Source organism: Sus scrofa, chromosome 1 (assembly GCF_000003025.6).
Source record: "Sus scrofa isolate TJ Tabasco breed Duroc chromosome 1, Sscrofa11.1, whole genome shotgun sequence".
Classification (NCBI taxonomy): Eukaryota; Metazoa; Chordata; class Mammalia; order Artiodactyla; family Suidae; genus Sus; species Sus scrofa.
The window spans coordinates 21,291,825-21,310,321 of NC_010443.5; the positions used below are offsets into that span (position 1 = coordinate 21,291,825).

At 40.3% G+C, this 18,497-nt stretch overlaps 1 protein-coding gene across 25 annotated transcripts in view; it reads left to right on the plus strand.

Annotated features, from left to right (window-relative positions):
* Window positions 8,006–18,497, plus strand: part of PLAGL1 (PLAG1 like zinc finger 1) — a 71,241-nt gene continuing 60,749 nt past the window's right edge. For 7 of the 25 annotated variants that reach the window (XM_013984759.2, XM_013984767.2, XM_021084067.1 and 4 more), the window contains exons 1-2: window positions 12,168–12,482; window positions 17,401–17,469. The gene's annotated coding sequence lies outside the window, so the exon portion shown is untranslated. Of the gene's footprint in view, window positions 8,110–8,928; window positions 11,831–11,898; window positions 12,483–15,411; window positions 15,703–17,400; window positions 17,470–18,497 lie in introns of those variants that run through there. The other 18 variants (XM_021084064.1, XM_021084080.1, XM_021084087.1 and 15 more) reach the window with 12 other exon arrangements.

An 18,497-nucleotide genomic window follows, 5' to 3' on the forward strand; every position in this document is an offset into this window, starting at 1 on the left:
AAAGCCCAGCGAAAGGATACCATTGGCACCGAGGGAGAGGGTTCACCCAAGCGGGAAGGAATAGGGAATAGCACCTGGGGCAGCAGAGGGATCGCAGACAAAAGGCTCTGCATCGGTTTATGGATTAGAGAAAGGGCATCAGTGGAGCAGTGAGGGAGATGGGGTAGCTGACAGCTGGGGGCGGGGGGCGGTCAAGACTGAGGCATGACCGATGCGGAAGAAGGAGAGAGCCCCTGTGAAGGTTACTCTCCAGCAGCTTGGAGGGGAAGCAGAATTATAAAATGTGGCTAGAAGAGATCTGGGTTTTTTTTTGGTTTTTTGGTTTTTTTTTAAGTTGGGAGAAACTTTATTGTGTTTGTTTATAGAGGAGAAAGAGCCAGTGGAGAGTTAACAATGGGAGTTTGAGGAGATATATGGGTGCTGATGGATGGGAAACGTTTTTGAAGAGTTAGGAGGGCATGAGAAGCCACAAAGCACAAGGAGGAAGGAGCTTTAGACAAAAGAAGGGCAGAATGGGTGAAATAGATGAGCTCGTGGGTAGTGGGAAGGAGGGAAAGGTGAGAGTTTGTTCTTGATATGCTCAACTTTCTGGAAAGTAGGAAGATGGCGAAGATGCTCGAGATAATTTGAAGAGAAGGATGAAGGTTTAGAAAAGCCCCCAGCAAACGGGATTGAGCTGACCAGGCAATAGCAAGCGTAGCTCGTGTTCATGTCTTCATTTGTGGGGGTTTTCCCAGTATTTCTCAACAAAATATGGGAGCATCATAATCAGATGATTGAATCTGACCTTGTGTTTTTAATAATAATTTGTAGTTTTTGAAGCTTTCAAGAAAAAAATAGGAGGAATGAACTCCCCTTATACCTGTATGGTTGGCATAGATTCACCAGTTGTTAACATTTTGCCACATTTGCTTTATCACTTTCATGTATAATGATTATGTTGTTGAACTGCTAGAGAGTAAGTTAGACTTTGTGATTGTTTAATGTTAAATACTCCAGCATTTATCTCCTAGAAACATAAGACGTTCCTTATAACCCCCAACAATGTTATATTCAAGAAGTTTAACACCGTCACAATACTATTATTGAATGTAGAGTCTATATTCAAATTTCTCCAAATGTCTTTATAGCTTCAAATAAATCCAGGATTTTTAGAATCAAGCATTGCATTCAGTGGAGAGCCAGGATTTTCATCTCATTTAATCTGGAAGAGATTTTTTTTTCCTCCTTCATGACATTGATGTTTTTGAAGCATACAGTCTAGTCATTTAAAAAAATATCCATACGTTTTGGTTTGTCTGTTTCCTCACTGTTAAACCTGGATTTTGCATTTTTAACAGGAATACAACATACGCGTTGTGTTCTTATCTGCGTTCTGCATCGAGGCATACTCAATTTGTGCCATTATTGGTCATACTAAGCTTGGTAACTTGGTTGAGGTGGTATCTGGTAGGTTTCTTTGCTGTAAAGTTACTATTTTCACCTTTTAAATTAATAAGTAATTAGAGCAGTTCCTGTCATGGCTCAGAGGAAACGAATCTAAGGAGCATCCATGAGGATGAAGACTCGATCCCTGGCTTTGCCCAGTGGGTTAAGGGTCCAGCACTGCCCTGAGCTGTGGTGTAGGTCACAGATGTGGCTAGGATCCCGTGTTGCTGAGGCTGTGGTGTAGGCCAGCAGCTACAGCTCTGATTCTCCCCCTAGCCTGGGAACCTCCATATGCCACAGGTGTGGTCCTAAAAAGACAAGAATAAAAAAAATTAACAGTAATTTTGTGGGGAGATAGAACCTGGGAAATTATGTAACTACCTAAATATCCTGTTTCAATTTCCACCTAGAAGTTTTAGCATCTATTGATGATCCTTGCATATGTCAATTATTATGATGGTTACAAAATACAGCTTTTCTGAAGTATTCTTTCTGTGCTTATCAGTTGGCTGGGCTGGAGCTTTGGAGTTTTGTTCAGTGCAAAGAGAAGGTGTCAAGATGAAGGCAGTGGTGAGATAATGAGCGTGTGGTCTAAGCTGGCTAGGGAAGAAACCGAAACCAGAGGATGCTGGGAGTATCGCTGCCCAGTAAATATCCTGGGAATAAGAGAACAAGAGACCTAAACGAGCAGCAAGTTATGGTCAGAGGTGAAGATTTCTGGAGTTTAAGATTGGTAGGGCAGAGCTGTTCTGGGCCATTGACGTCTATTGATTGCCATGGACTCTGAGGATTGCTTGAGTAGAGAGAAGTCTTTTCCATTAGGAGGAAGCAAAGCAATTCTAAGACTAGGATCCTGAATAAATGATAATGGGGTGACTAGGAGAGGGATTTTACAAGCCAAGTACCAAAATGCTGCATGTGCAAGATCCATAGTGAGTCTAATGACGGGGATAGGAAGAGCAAGAGGGAAGCCAGAAATCATGGCCCAAAAGGAAAGGTTTTGATGGGTAAGTGAAGAAGCAGTGACTTAGAAGTGGGGACAGAGGGTGTAAGAATAATGCCATCTTTTTTTTTTTTTTTTCAAACTCAGTGTTGAGTGGGCATTGGTTATACCTTCTCCAGCTAAGAGCCTCTCAGATGTGAGGCATCTTCCGAGGAGAGCCAGGATTTTGAGTAAAGGTGAAGAACTAGAGAAAGCTTTGAAGAAGAGGGGTAAGCATGGCCTTACTACTGTGGACAGGGACAGAGGGCACAGGGAAAGGGCAGTGGGATAGGCAGTCATAGCGATAGAGCCTAGGAGGAGAGGGGGAGCTTCAGGTCGTCCTGGCATGAGAACACCTGTGCGGGGGGAGAACTAAACATTCAAGGGCAAAGGATGGAAAGAAACAAGACAAAGGGAGGTTAGGGCTGATGTCAGGGTTGTGCCTGGACCTCCAGGACACAGACAGGTCAGCCCTTATATTTTCAGCTTTGTGAAGTCATAGAGATCCTTGCCATTGTAGCATAAAAGCAGCCATACAATACAAAATTGAATGAGAGCAGCTATGTTCCAATAAAAACTCTTTGTGGCCACTGAAATTTAATTTCATATGATATTTACATGTCACCAAAGATTTTTATTTTGATTTCCCCCCCAACCATCTTAAAAAATGTGAAATTTATTCTCAGCCTGAGGACTGTACAAAAAAGACATTAGGGGTTCCCACTGTATCCCAGTGGGTTAAGAATCTGACTGTGGTGGCTTGGGTCACTGCAGAGGTGTGGGTTTGATCCCTGGGCTGGCGTAGTGGGGTAAAAGATCCAGTGTTGCCACAGTTGTGGCTGGTTTTCAATCCCTGGCCTGGGAACATCCATTTGCAGTGGGGGTGTCCATTTAAAAAAAAAAAAAAAAAGACATCAGACTAAATTTGGCCCACAGGCTGGAGTTTGCTATCCTCTAGGATAAAGGTGGAAGAGTTTATGTGTTAGAGCAGAAGCTTGAGAGTTACTGGGAACATTTTGGAAGGAGAAAGAAAATACATCTTCTGATAATTACGTGTAGTTATTGGTAAAGTCCGTGGACTAAGAGTTCAAGTTATCAGCCTGTTAGTTCCAAAAAGAAACAGAAAATTTTTATTTATTTATTTAGTCTTTTTAGGGTTACACCCTAAGCAGGTGGAATTTCCCAGGTTAGGGGTCCAATCGGAGCTGTAGCTACTAGCCTACCCCATATTGGGATGCGAGCCATACCTGCGACCTACTCCACAGCTCACGGCAATGCTGGATCCTTAACCCACTGAGCAAGGCCGGGGATTGAACCCATGTCCTCACGGATACTAGTTGGGTTCATTACCACTGAGCCACAATGGGAACTCCAGCAAATTTTAAATACTATGAACAATAAAGAATATGATGAAGTTATTTAGTTAGTGTAAGACAGTTCATTATTACTTTAATTTTTAATTTTTTAAAGTTTTAATAAAAAGTATGATAGATTTTAAATGAAATAATATATGGTCCCCTAGTTCAGTCTTTAGATGTGCAGCAATTCTGTTTTAATCCTTCTCTGGAGTTTCCACTGTGGTGCAGTGGGTTAAAGATCCAACTGCAGTGGCTCGAGTCACTATGGAGGTAAAGTTGATCCCTGGCCCAGAGCTGTGGGTTAAAGGATCCAGCATTGCCGCAGCTGTAGCTTGGATTCAGTTGTTGGGCCAGGAACTTCCATATGCCACAGGTGCGGCCATTAAAGAAAAAAGAAGAAAAGTCATAATCCTCTTTCTTGATGGATCTCTGAGTCTGCAGCTTTCTCAGTTCAGTTTATCCAGATAATAACACACTGGTTTCCTCTGGGATGGGGAAAGCATGTTTACCTAACTACCCTGGGTACCAGGAGGAACCCGGTCACCTAGTTGTTCTGTATGCAAAATAAAAACTTTCAACCAAAGCTTTGCTGACAGCCTTGTACCTCTCAGATACCGCTGAGTGTCCAGCCCGAGGGCGGGCACTTCTCTGCTCCTAAGTCAGTTGCTGCTCTTGGTTTGCTTTTTGTCTTTCAAAATCCATTGAACTCTCTCCAAGACTGCTCATGTCTCTCCTCTGATGTCCTTGTTTTGGCAGAGGTCTGGAGGAAAGATAAGATAAATGGATAGAGTCAGCCTCCCATATCCTTTTGCTTTAAAGTGAGTGGCTAATACTCCTAAATTATGAAAAGCCTCTACCACCTTCCCTGTTTCTTGAATCATCTTGCTTGTTGCTGCTGAATTTTGTAATGAAATTTTAATTAGAAAAATAGAATGACTATCAATAATTGGCATTTGTGACTGCTGTTCTTTCTTCGCTCCAAAGGCCAGTACCTGGTCAATCATTGTCAGCTTGGTTTTTTTTCATGCCACATGGACCAGGAATGGAAATTAATGCCATTGATTCTATTTTAAATCACTTCTGACTGGTCCTGGTTGCTTATTAATAAAGGGTGAAAGTTTGGGCTTTTTTCCCCCCACTTTTAATGCAGTATTTTCATTTCAAGCTGGATGCTGAATTCCTGCTTAAAACTTTAAAATTCATGTCCACACTGTGTAGTCTGAACCACATCAGTGCATTTTACTATAAAAACAGAAAACACATAGCTGTTTAAACCAATGGGCCATCCTCAATGACTTCTTTGAGAGCCACAAGGGGCCATGTTCTTCCATCTTCCAAACCATCTTCATCTTTGGTGTATGTCTAAGCAATGTTATTTTGTTGCACTTTCCAACATGCTTGTGGAAAATCTTTGCCACGTAATGTAAAAAATGTCTACGTGTGTCACACATCACCTTGGGAGCTCACTGTGTTCACCAAATATCAGTCAGTTGAAGAACAAGATGGACATTAGTCAGTGTTGCTTTGGGAAATTAAAGAAATGTTCTCATGGAGGGATGTTTGAGGAAGTGATACCTGGATGGAGAAGTCATTGCAAATAGTAACAAGAGTAGGGAAGGGGGAAGAAATCCTGTAGGCCAAGAATTACAGTCTCTCAAAAAGGAGAAGTGACATGGAAGCTGAGAGAGGCTAGCATATGGCCCGTGAGAGTTGTTTGGCCAGAAACCAAGGGCCTCAGAAGAACTATGTTTATATGGATTTGAGAAAATTATGTTTTGGTTAGAGAAAATTAAAAATCGAGGCACCTATTGAATATTTGTTGAATTGAACTTACTAGAAGATAAAGTCGTTGTGGTTTACATCTGTTAAGCATAATGCAGACCGTGTAATTAAAGAACACTGGATTAGGAGTCAGAGGGTTTGAGTTTTTATCTCTGCTGCCTAAATCCTCCCAGGTGAGAAAGCGAATTGATAATGCATAAGGGAGTACTAATGAAAAAGTCTGCAAAAGCAGAAGGTCATGTCTAATTCAAACTGCCATGGATGAAGAGGAAAGCAGTCTCCTGCAATTTCTTTCTCCCCATTCTATGCAAGAATAGAAAAAATGTAATGAACTTCATTGTGGTTTAATGTACATGTAACAAAAGGCTCTTATTTTAAGTGTATCATTTGGTGAGGTATGACATATATCTATATATATCCATGAAATAATCTCATTGATAAAGATACAGAATATGTCCATTCCCTTACAAATCTCCCTCGTGTCCCTCTTCCATCCACCTTGGGAAACCACTGATCTGCTTTTTGTCACTATAGATATTTCCCGCCTACAATTTCATAAACATGGAATCACATAGCTCAGATGTTCTTTTTTATGGATGGCTTCTTTTACTCAGCATAATGTTTTCTAGGTTCATCTATGAGATGATCCTCAGTTTCCCGATTTTATTGTTGACATTGAGGTTGTTTTCAGTTTGGAGCTAATATAAATATTTGTGTATGTCTTTCTGTAGATATGTTATTAATTCTCTTGGAAAAATACCTAGGAGGGATTTCAGGGTCTTTTTTTTTTTTTTCTTTTCTTTTCACCCACCCCTTGGCATAAGGAGTTCCTGGGCCAGGGATCAGATCCAAGCCAGAGGTGCAACCTACGCCACTGGGTCCTTTAACCCGCTGTGCCAGGCTGGGGATAGAACCTGTGTCCTGGCACTGCAAAGCCACTGATGATCCTCTTGGGCCACAGTGGGAACTCCTGCAGGGTCTTATGATAAGCGTATGTTGAACATTGTTAGAAATTTCAAACAGTTTTCCAGAGTGACTGTACTGTTTTTTATTCCCACTAACAATGTATGAAAGTTCTAGTTTTCTCATCTTGTTGGCAACACTTGGTATTGTCAATCTTTTCAGCTTTAGCTGTTCCAATTGGTATGTAGTGGTATTTCACTGTGATTTTAATCTGTGTTAGTCATTGAAGAAATGATTTGAGTGTCATTCATGTGCTTATTGGCCATTCATATATCTTCTTTGGTGAAGTGTCTTTTCAAGTCTGCCCATTTTTATTGCCTCGTTTATCATATTATTGAGTTGTATGAGTTCTTCAAACACTCTGATACAAGATCTATGTTAGATATATGCATGGTGAATATTTTTCTCCCAGTATGTGGCTTGACTTCTCTCTTTTTTGTTTTTGTCCTTTCAGAGCCGCACCCGCGGCATATGGAAGTTCCCAGGCTAGAGATTGAATTGGAGCTACAGCTGCTGGCCTATGCCATGGCCACAGCAGTGCCAGATCCGAGCTGCATCTGTGACCTACATCACAGCTCACCGCAACGCCGGATCCTTAACCCACTGAGAGGCCAGAGATCGAACCTCTATCCTCATGGATACTAGTTGGGTTTGTTACTGCTGAGCCATGATGGGAACTCCTAGCTTGACTTTCCAATTCCTTAGTGCTTTCTTTTGAAGAAGAAAGGTTTTATTTTTGGAAAAATCCAATTACCAATTTATTCTTTTACAGTTGTTGCTTTTCATGGCCTACCCAAACAATCTTTGCCTTTTCCTGGGTTTTCTTCTAGAATGGTGCTGTCAAACAGAAATATTATGTAAGCCACACATGTAACATTAAGTTTTCTAGTAGCCACAGTAGAAAAGTAAAAAACAGCTGGAGTGAACTTAAATCGTATATCCAATTGGAATCAATATATCCAAAATACTAATATTTCAATATAGTACAATCAACATTATATATTCCATCAACAATATAAAAATTATTGATGAAATGTTTTACATTCTTTTTTATCCAAAGTCTTTGAAAGCCGGAGTATAGTTTATCCTTATAGCACATTTCAATTTGGACTAGCCGCATTTCAAGTGCCCAATAGTATGGCTAGTGACCATACTGGACAGGAGAGTTCTAGAAGTTTTATAGTTCATACTTTTTTTTTAAGGTCTGTAATTTAATTTTTGTGTAGGATGTTAAGTATCAGAATTTTTTTTTCTTCATACAGATAATCATACCATTTATCTTTTTTCCAATGGAATTATATCTTTGCCGAAAATGAATAGATCATATGTGTGGATCATTTCTGGACTCAAGTTACTGTTCCATTTATCCTTATGCTGGTACCATCCAGATTTGTTTATTGTAGCTTTAGAGTAGGACTTGAAATTAGGTAGTGCAAGTCTTCCAACTTTGTTCTTCCTTTTCATTTTTCACTCTTCCAGGTTCTTTTCATTTCCAGAGAAAGCTTAAAAATCATCTTGTCAATTTCCTCAAAAAAGCTGACTGGGATTTTGCCTTTTGTAAGTGGGTTGAAACTTGGATCCTCAAAGGATATGTCTGTATCCTTATCTCTGAAACCATCAATGTTAACCTTATTAGGAAAAAAAAGAAATGGGGGGGGTCTTTGCAGATATAATTAAGTTCAAGAGATGAAGAGAGACCACCCTGAGTTCCTGAGGTGCATCATAAATCCAGTGATAAGTATCCTGATAAGATAGACACACACATACGGGAGAAAACACGTGGCACACAGAGAGGAGACGGCGATGTGAAAATAGAGGCAGAGATTGGAGTGATGTGGCCAGAAGCCAAGGAAGCCAAGGAATGCCAACAGCCACCGAAAGCTGGAGAAACCAGGAAGGATTCACCTCTAGAGCCACTAGAGGGAGTGAAGCCTCACTGACACCTTGATTTCGGACTTCTGGCCTCCAGGACTGTGAGCAAAATACGTTTCTCGGTTCAGCCACAAATTTGTGGTAATGTATGGTAGCAGTGGTAGGAAACAAATACATCTATTACCAGGTTGAGGAAGTTCCATTCTTTTCCTAGGTTTTTGTTTCCCCTTCAAGAATGGGTGTTGGGTTTTGTCAAAATGCCTTTTCTGCATCAATTGAAAAATATATTTTCCTGCTATTTTGTTAATATGGTCATAATCTATATAGACTCTCTGCTCGAATAGTATTAATTTTAGCATGATGGTAGCTGTTACTCCAGTAACACCTTTTTGTGAAAGTGTTGGGTCCCGACTTTTTTTTTTTTTTTTTCTCAGTGCCTCACATGTGGCATAGGAAGTTCCCAGGCTAGGGGTTGAATTGGAGCTGCAGCTGCCGGCCTACACCACAGCCACTGCAGCACCAGATCCAAGCCGCATATGCAACCTACGCCACAGCTTGCGGCAATACCGGATTCTTAACCCACTGAGCAAGGCCAGGGATCAAACCTGCATCCTCACAGACACTATGTTGGTTTCTTAACCTGCTGAGCCACAATGGGAACACCCTGACATGTTTTTATAAGTTGCAAATATGTCAGCATGGATCCTCTTGCTTTATATTTGCTAAAGGCTTTTAAGAAGTCACTAAAGAGAACAGAGAACAAAACAGTATCTCAAAATACTTAGAAGAGAAAAACTGTGATCATGAAATTTATCCTGAGTGATTCTCTAATAACTCTCTTACTGTTAACTCATTTGTCCATTTAGCCTTGAGAGATACTTCATTTGGCTTCCATAGTGCTTGCAAAACTAAGGATTTTTATATCAGAACACTAGATATCATGCTTGTCCTGAAAATTATACACAACACTTGGCAACACTGCCCTGAGCTGTATAGCATCTGCCCCTTACATGATGAGTGTTCTTTTCTCTTTACCATAATCCTATTCTTTTTTGTTTTTAAACTCCATAGAGACTTGAGTTTACAATTTCTGCTCTAGAACCTTTGTTGGGGCACATTGCAATGCCAAGGCATGTGTCACTGGGGAAGGCCTAGAGAAAAGGTGGCTATCACAGTTGTCAAGTCAAATTATTCATGTTCAAAGAGAGCTTTGTGGAAATGACCTGAAGATAAAAAAGGGTTTTCATATAATTCATTACCAACAAGAGAGAGAGTCTGATCGATTGACTTATGGGTAGAAATGGTGCAAAGAAGCATTAAAAAAATCAAAATTAAAACCCTAAACCAAGCCAAGAAAAGACAGCAGGAAAAAAACCCCTGAACTCCTCACCTACTGCCCCCCCCCAAAAGAAAGAAGTACAACCTTATGATGTAAAATATGAGAACTGATGGCAGAGATACCAAAGAATCTGCTGATGTGTGGCGTCTAGAACCCTCCACCCTCCCCTGTAAGACATACTGAGGAAAAAGATGATCAGACCAAATCCTGAGGATTTTCACAGATGTCCTCCAGTTGGGAAAGAATTCAGCAGCATCCCTGTGAAACATCAGGAAACCCTTACATACCACTGTTGGATCTTGCCCAAAGCAGGAAAGTTTGCCACCTCCTGCAGTACTGGGCTGAACTGGGCAAATGAAAATGAAGCTTCTAGGCATGGAATATTCCCTTGGTGGCTTGAAGATGGGGTGGTGAGGACTTAAAGGAACCCCAGAAATGACGGCTGACTTCCCCCAGCAAGCTCTCTATTCAGCCTCAGAGTCCCACAATCCCCATCTTCCTAACACCTCAGATCATAGAAAACAACACTCAGTCCTAACACTGGAGTTCTGGATAGGGAAGCCAGACACATCTCGCATGAAGAGGAAAGTGCACCCAGAATTCACTCGCAGTATATTAGTGCAAACACAAGTTCTGTTAACTTTTAAGGATAGCAAGATAAAAGATATGACAAGGCTGTTGCGTAAACACGTTATAACTTGGGAGATGCGAGTGGGAGGCAAGGAAAATAGCACACAGAAGACAGATGAAGAACCAACTCTGGAAGAAAACATAACCAAGGAATAGAAATTTATAATCCTTATGTGTGTTTCACTCAACAGGAAAAAAAAAAATCCACAAAACAGTGCAAGGGCAATATAAGGTGAGAATATGATGAAAAGGGAAATTGCATAGGTAAGAATATAGATTTTCAAAGAATATTGATTTTAAAGTCCAATAAGCCAGAAAAACCAATGAACAGAATCTTTTTTAGAGAACCAGAGTGAATATAAATCAAAAGATGGATACAGAAAATAAAGATCAAGGATAAGAATAACCAGTGACTCTGAAGTAGAAAATCCAACCAAAGAAAGATAAATTTACTCAGAAATGTAATATGAATGGGATATTATACTAAGAAGAATGAAATCTCTAAGTTGAAAGATCATATTTGTATACTGGGGAAGATAAAACTGATATGGAATAACTGACACTGAGACATAGCCTAGGTGAGGATATACAGGGTGCTTTAATGATAAAAGAATTTTTCAGGCACCCAAGCAGAAAAATCAACTCATCTCCCATGGAAAAATCACATAGGATTCAGTTCTCTCCACAGAAATCTATGATGTCAAAAATCGGTGAAGCAATTGCCTTCTTTTTGCTGTTAGGTTTTGAAGAAAAATGTAAATCCAAAATATTTACCCTGCTCGTTTTTTTTTTTTTTAATGTGTAGAGATAAAAATCAGATAAACTATTAAGGTACTCTATAAACCTTCCTTAAGAAAAGGACTTGAAAAAGAGGGCAGTCCACCAAGAAATAAATAAAAATAATTCAGGAACGATGAACAGTGAATTCATTTAAGTAAAGAATTAAGACTGAACATCTGGGAAAATAAGGTGGCGGAGCACTTGTAAATGTGCTGAGTATTGTGAAGCCAAGAGTAATATAAGCAATGAAAGTCGGGAGATTGCAGTGTAGATGGATACAACTGTGAGATGCTGTTAACGTCATATTTCAGAGCTAGGGCTCTGTCTAAAACATGTATAGCACACTCCTTATGCCTTTCCAAGTCATCTTCCTTAATGTTTATGAGCCTCTTTTAGGAATGTGTATCTTGTAGGGAGGAAAGCAACTGCTGGAGATGTGCCTGTTTCTTTTTCTTCAAAGACTATTTTAAAATTACTCCAAGCATACACACAGTACGATTCCTTAACTGTACAATTCTTTCCGTCTAATCTTGTTGTGCCTTAGTCTCTCCAGCTGTAAGACCGGGAAGAACAGTGTTTCTCACGGGGGTCGTGAGGATCACATGTATTTACCTGTGAAGTGCTTTGAACGGTGCCTGGCTCACAATTAGTGGGCACATTGAAGCTGCCATGACTTCCACGCGGCACGAATAGGGGGTAAGTTTGGCCTATTGCAGTGTTCTCCTAGCATCTGTCGTGTTTCTCATTTATGATTTGGCTCAGGGCGGTTCATCCTGGTGGTGACTTCAGTGAACAGTCCCTGATACCGTACGGGGCTTCGGGCTGCTTCGGGTCTACCTGCGCCAGCTCTGCACCTGGGCGACCTTGGCTTAGCCCACACGGATGACTCAATCGGCCAGGCGTCTGGGCGCCTGTCCTCTTCCTCCGCCCAGGCCGCCGACCCCCTGGCTCCCCAGCGGGGCCTCCTCCTGCCACGTGACGCCCCCGCCAGGGGCCCCAGCGCCCTCCTCGCGGACGCGCCGTTCCGGCTCCCGGGCTCCGCCTGTGCGCGGCCTCCTCGGCGCAGCCATCCTCGCGGCTGCCGAGGGCGGCAAAGCCCACGGCATCTGCCATTTGTCATTCAGCCCGTCGGTACCGCCCCGAGCCTTGATTTAGACACGTCTGGGGCGGATTCTGGCCTCACTCTCCTGGCGGACGGACCGACGGACGGACGGGGCGGCTCTCCTCCCAGCCCAGCGGACCGCGGGCCTTGGCGCGCGGGGCGCTTTCCCGGGTCGCCGTCATGGCCGCGGAGGCGGCGCGCCCGAACTGCCGCGCCTGAGTTCCGGGGGGCTCCGGACCCCGCAGGGTAGGTGGCCGGGGGCTCATGGTCGGGCTTGGGAGCCGCGCGGCCGCGGCAGGCCTGGGGGCGGCCGGGCGGCGGCATTGCCGCGGAGCGAGGACCGCGCTGGGCTCCGTGCCGCGCTCGGGAGGGTGTGCCGGTGCCGACGCGCCGCGTACGTGACGGGGTCCGGGGCTCCTCGGGACGAAGTGTGAAACTCTGACAAATTGTCACCGGGCAAGCCAAGTCGGCTCGAACAACAAATTCTTTCGCCTGGTCGTTTTTAATGCCACTTTCTGAAGCCTTCGCGTAGATTTGGTATGCGGTCAATAGACTGGGTTTTTGAAACCTGGCACTCTAACCTTGCCAAAAGGCCAGGGGGGAAGAAAAGTCTCTTAAAAGTAATAGTGTGACCAAACACGAAATGTTTGCATTTGCATTCATTAGGGGAAAATGCGGTTCCTTTTATGCTTTAGTATTGTGGATGGACCCCATCAGGTATGCTGTTAAAACTGTTTTGAAATGTGGGCTCTTAAAAATTTCCTAGATTAGGATAACTGATAACGCAACTTCGGTTATTTAGTCTCAGCATCAAACTTTAAGGACGATGCTGGGGATTTTTACTTCTTAATAAATACACTCCTGTAATTTTGACTTTTTTTTTTTTTTGTAACAAATGTGTTACCTTTATGTTTTAGGAAACCAATAAAAATTAAAAATAGAAACACTCAGCTTAGGTCCTCCTTCTTCCAGGAATCCTTCTCTAACCCCTCCCTCCCCAGGCAGGATCGGAGGCCCCTCCTGTGAGCTTTCTGGGGCCTCACTGAGGTCCTGGTCCCTTATGTCCTCCCCCCCCCCCCTCCCGTGTATTAACCCATCAGTCTCGCCCGGAGCCCAGTGGATACTTAGCACATGGTAAGTGATTAATACTGTTTAACGACCAAAGGAAAAGATAAAATGATCTGATGTTTCACAGTTTTAGCTCTAAAGTTATAGAGTGGTAAATTAGATAAGAACATTTACTTAAAAGTTAAGGATCTAGAGAAGTTGACAACATCTGATGTCTGTGCTGCACATCTTGGCAATTCCACTCCTAGGTGTTTATCCTTGTAGGGCGATGTTTTTCAAAGCTTGAAGCCCATTTTTAGTGAGTCGTAAAATCAATTAAGTGGATAATGGTTAGAATTTGTAAAACACGGGCAGAGAATAGAAAATATCAGAATGTGTCTCAGGTCATCGGGTATTTGCTTTGTGAAACTTTTTTTTCCCTCTCAGTTTTATACACACACAGATGTGGGTCATGATGTAAAACGTCATTCCTTAGTATGAGTCATGGTCAAAAAAGTTTGAAAGCCACTGCCCTAGATAAATTTTCATCCATATACACAAACAGACGTGTACAAGAAGGTTTACTATAGTGTTTTTTGTAAAACCCCAAAGCTGAAAGCAACCTTCATGTCCATCTGAAGGAGGAAGGTAAATTATACTCCAGTCATAAAATGGAACCCACCCAGTACCATGGTGAATGAAGTTGTTTTGTGTTTTAACACAAATGTGTCTCAATAATGTAGAGCCAAAACAAAAAAAAAGTTGCTAAAGAAGACTGTATGATATCATCTGTGTGAAATTCAAAACCTGGTGAAATAAAGCTATTGTTTAGGGGTGCATCCATAGGCGTTAAAAATAGTGGAGAAAAATAGTTAAGAAATTGATACCATAGAAAGCAAGTGAGTGGTCATCTCCTGGGGAAGGAGAAGGGGACTGTGAACAAGAAGGGACCCCCTGGGAGTTTTGGGGGATGCTGGAAAGGCTTTATCTCCTGACCTGGGCAGTGGTTACATGGGTGTTTGTTTTATAACTCTTTGTTAAATGCTACATACAGTATCAGTGTATCAAGTTTCCCCCCAAGTATATTAAAATATAGGCATCACAAAATGAAGAAAACTGAAGCCAGGCCTCTAGTCTGTTATTCATATTTCCCAGCTTCTCTTTAAAAAAAGAAAAGTTGTGATAAGAGAGCAGTCTCTAGGAAATTTAAACAATATCAGTAATGTTTTATTTGATAAATTCTGTTGGGAATATATCAGTGTTCATTAAGTTCTTTATATGTTTTATATAGTAAATATTTTTTTAATACGTAGAAGAAACTTAAAATCATTCACAGGTAATACTATGAACATTTTGGTGTGTTTGCTTTCTAAAAAGCGGCTTTTATGTATTTTTTATATAATTGAAATTATATTTCATATAGTATAAGATAAAATCAAATGTCTAATAAAAAAAGTTAAATACTGAAAAGTATACAAAAACATAACCGACCTTCATGGACCTTCATCAAGGAGTTTAAAATGCTAACATGCTGTTTTATTTATTTCAGCAATGTCAGTTCCTCAGTTGCTCTAGGCCACATTGCAAGTGCTTAGTAGCTACGTGTGACTAGTGGCTATTATATTTTATTATGCTATATTATTTTATATTCTACTATATTATATAACAACACTTCCATCATTGTAGAAATTTCTATTTGAAAACAATATTCAACACACAAATCCTTTGTTGGTTATATAAACTGCAGGCAGTTTTGTTTTTTTTTTCCCCCCTCTGTGCTTTTGTGTTTTAAGATGTTCTTTAATATTAAGGATATATTTTTTGAATTTTTTTCCTAAAAGTTTTAAAGTTTGCATTTTTTCGCGTTTAGTTCTTTAATTTACCTGACACGTGTGTGTGTGTGTGTGTGTGTGTGTGTGTATGTATAGATGCACGTATTTTATTTCTCTTGTGAGATCAAGATTAATTTGTTTTCTTTTTCCCACATGGAGCAGTAATTGTCCCAGGACCAGTGATTTGCACTGCTACCTCTGTCATGTACATATTCCCAGAAATTCTTGGGCTCATTTCTGGACTCTGTTCACTGATTTGTCTCTTTCTGTAAACACTATAGATTTTTATTTACTTTTGTTTCACATGTAGAATATTTTTCAGTTCTAAGAGTTGAAAATATTTTTCCTGGTGATATATTTTTTCCTCTGAGATTTTTTAAAAGTATTTTCTAGTTTAAGACATGGAAGCTTTTGTGAATTATCTTTTCGTTAATTGATTTTTTTTAACTTGCACGTAGTCAGCAAAAGATGGCTCTGTGCTACTGGCTCTTTGACATTTAAGAATTGCTTTATGGCCGTATGGTTAGTTTTTCAGCTGCTCCTTGAATGATTGAGAAGACTATGTATTCACAGACTTTTGGGGCAAGGTAGGTGTATAAGTAAACACACACACATATGTGTATTTTAGGTCAAGCATAAAAATTGTGGACTTCAAATCTTTTTTAACCGCACTAATTTTTTAGTTTATTTGATCAATTACTGAGATTGATATAATTAAAAAATCATAATAAAATAGTTTTCTCAATTTCTTCTTGTAGTTCTGTCAACTCTGCTTTATAGCAGTTGCTCTTTCTTCTGTGTGAATTGGACCTTTTGTCATTCTGTAGTGATATCTTATGCAGCATCACATCACCCAAATGCCTGTTACCTTAAGATCCATTTTGTTTTATGATACGCTAGTCACACCTTTCTCATACCATTTGCTTAGAATATCTCTGTCAAGTACGTAAAACATGGCAGTTTTTTCTAACCCCATTTTGACAGTTTGTCCTTTAACTGGGAGGTCTCAGTCCAATTAAGTTTTATATAATTACTTAGGATTAAAGTCAGCATCTTTTATGGTTGTTTTTATCCTGTGGTTTGTTTTTTTTTTTTTTTCCTCTTCTTTGCCACATTCTGGGTTTTTTCTTATTCTGCTTTCCTCCTTCTTGCTAGCATGACAATTACATTTTATTTCTTTTAGTGGCATCCTTCAAAATTTTAATGTGCCAATTTAATCTAAAGTTTAATTCTTTTCTTCTTGTGAAAAATTCAAGAAACCTAGGTTGCCTTGACACCAGTTAATTTCCTGGCTTAAATGCTGTTGTCTTCCAACATTGAGTTCCATCTTTTTTTTTTTTTTTTTTTTTCTTTTTTCTTTTTTGTCATTTTAGGGCTGCACCTTCAGCATATGGAAGTTCCCAGGCTAGGAGTCGAATCAGAGCCACAGCTGCCGGCCTGTGCCGCAGCAGTGTGGGATTTGAGCTGCATCTGTGACCTGCATACACCACAGCTCACAGCAACACCCAATCCTTAACCCACTGAGCGAGGCCAGGGATCGAACACATGTCCTCGTGGATACTAGTTGGGTTTGTTACCACTGAGTCACCTCGGGAACACCAGAGTTCCACTTTCATTTTTTTTTTTTTTCTCCTATAAATTTGACATCACTGTGTTTTCTTTTCATGAATCCTTTGTCTGTCATTCCTTCTTGCATTTCAGATCTATCTTTTCTTCTTCCTCAAATATCTATATATTTTTAGAAGCTTTATTAAGGCACTGTTGATGGCAAACTTTATCTGAAGGTGTCTTTATTTGGCATTCATTCTTCTTTTTTTTTTTTTTTTTTTTTTTTTTTTTTTTTTTTTTTTTAGGGCCATACCTCGGCATATGGAACTTCCCAGGCTAGCGGTCAAATTGGAACTGCAGCTGACGACCTATGCCACAGCAACTTGGGATTCAAGCTGCATCTGTAACCTATACCACAGCTCCCTGCAACGCCGGATCCTTAACCCACTGAGAGAGGTCAGGGATCAAACCTGCATCCTCATGGATCCTAGTCGGGCTCATTAACCACTGAGCTGTGAAGGGAACACCCTGACATTGATTCTTAAATGATGGTTTTGTTAGGTCGACATAATCTTTCTCAGCCCTTTGGAGGTGTCTTTCCATTGAATTCTTTCAATGTTACCGCTAGTTCAAATAACTAATTGTTGAACTAATAATAAACTGTTAAATTTGTTGGTAATTTGTCTTTTTTTTTTTGCCTGATTTTAAGATCTTCTCTCTTCTTTTGTTTGCTACAGTTTTACGACAGAGCGTGTCTAGATCTGGACCTTTCATTCTCCTGGATTTATTGTGTTCCCGTCTCTAAGGTTTGTTTTTCACCAGTTCTTGAAAGTCTCTTTCAATGTTGCTTTTTCTCCATTTCCCCCATTCTTTCCTTCAAGGATAGACTTTCTCATTCTATCATCCATGTCTTTTAATCTAGCTTTTATATGTTATCCATATTTTTGTGCATGTTGGATTCTAGATAATTTCTTCAGCTCTGTATTTTGATCTTTGCCGATTTTTTGTTTTCTTCTCCAAAAGACAAAAACACAAGAATAGTGTATGGTTTGATGTAATTTATACATGTATATTCCTGTTTGATCACCACGCAGATAAAGATGTGAAACATTTTCATCCTGCAAAGGTTGCCTCCTGTCCCTTTCTATCAATAGAGCTATTCCTCTCCCCCAGTCAAATAATTCTCACTTCTGTCACCATGAATTATTTTCAAGAGTTCTTGAAGTCATGTAAATGGAATCATATTGTTTTTTGATGTTGATTTTCTTTCGTTCACAGGATATTTTTGAGATTCATCCACATTGTATGTATAATTTGCAGGGAATGACAAACTATTATCTATGGGCCACTTCCAACCCACAATCTCGTATATAATGTTTTATTGGATATAACCATGTCCATTCAGCAGAGTTGGGTAGTTACAACAGATCATATGATCCACAAAGTCTAAACTATTTATACTATATGGCCCTTTATAGAAAAAGTTTGGCAGTGCCTCTTCTATAGTATTATGTTATGAGGATATACCACAGTTTATCCCTTTTCTTGATGATGTTGAGCATAGGAGTTGTTTTCAGCTTTTGGCCATTATAAATAAGATTGCCGTTGATGTTTTTGAAACTGCCTTTGGTGAATGTATATACTTATATCTCTAGGATACATACCAAGGAGGTGAACTGGTGATCTTTGGGTGAATTAGTTGTATTTCCATGAATATTAATAATGTTGAACATCCTTTTATACCTTTACTGGCCATTCAAATTTCTTTTGTGAAGTCCCTGTTTAAATCTTTTGCTTACTTTTTAAAGATTAGGTTATCTTCTTGTTAGTGATT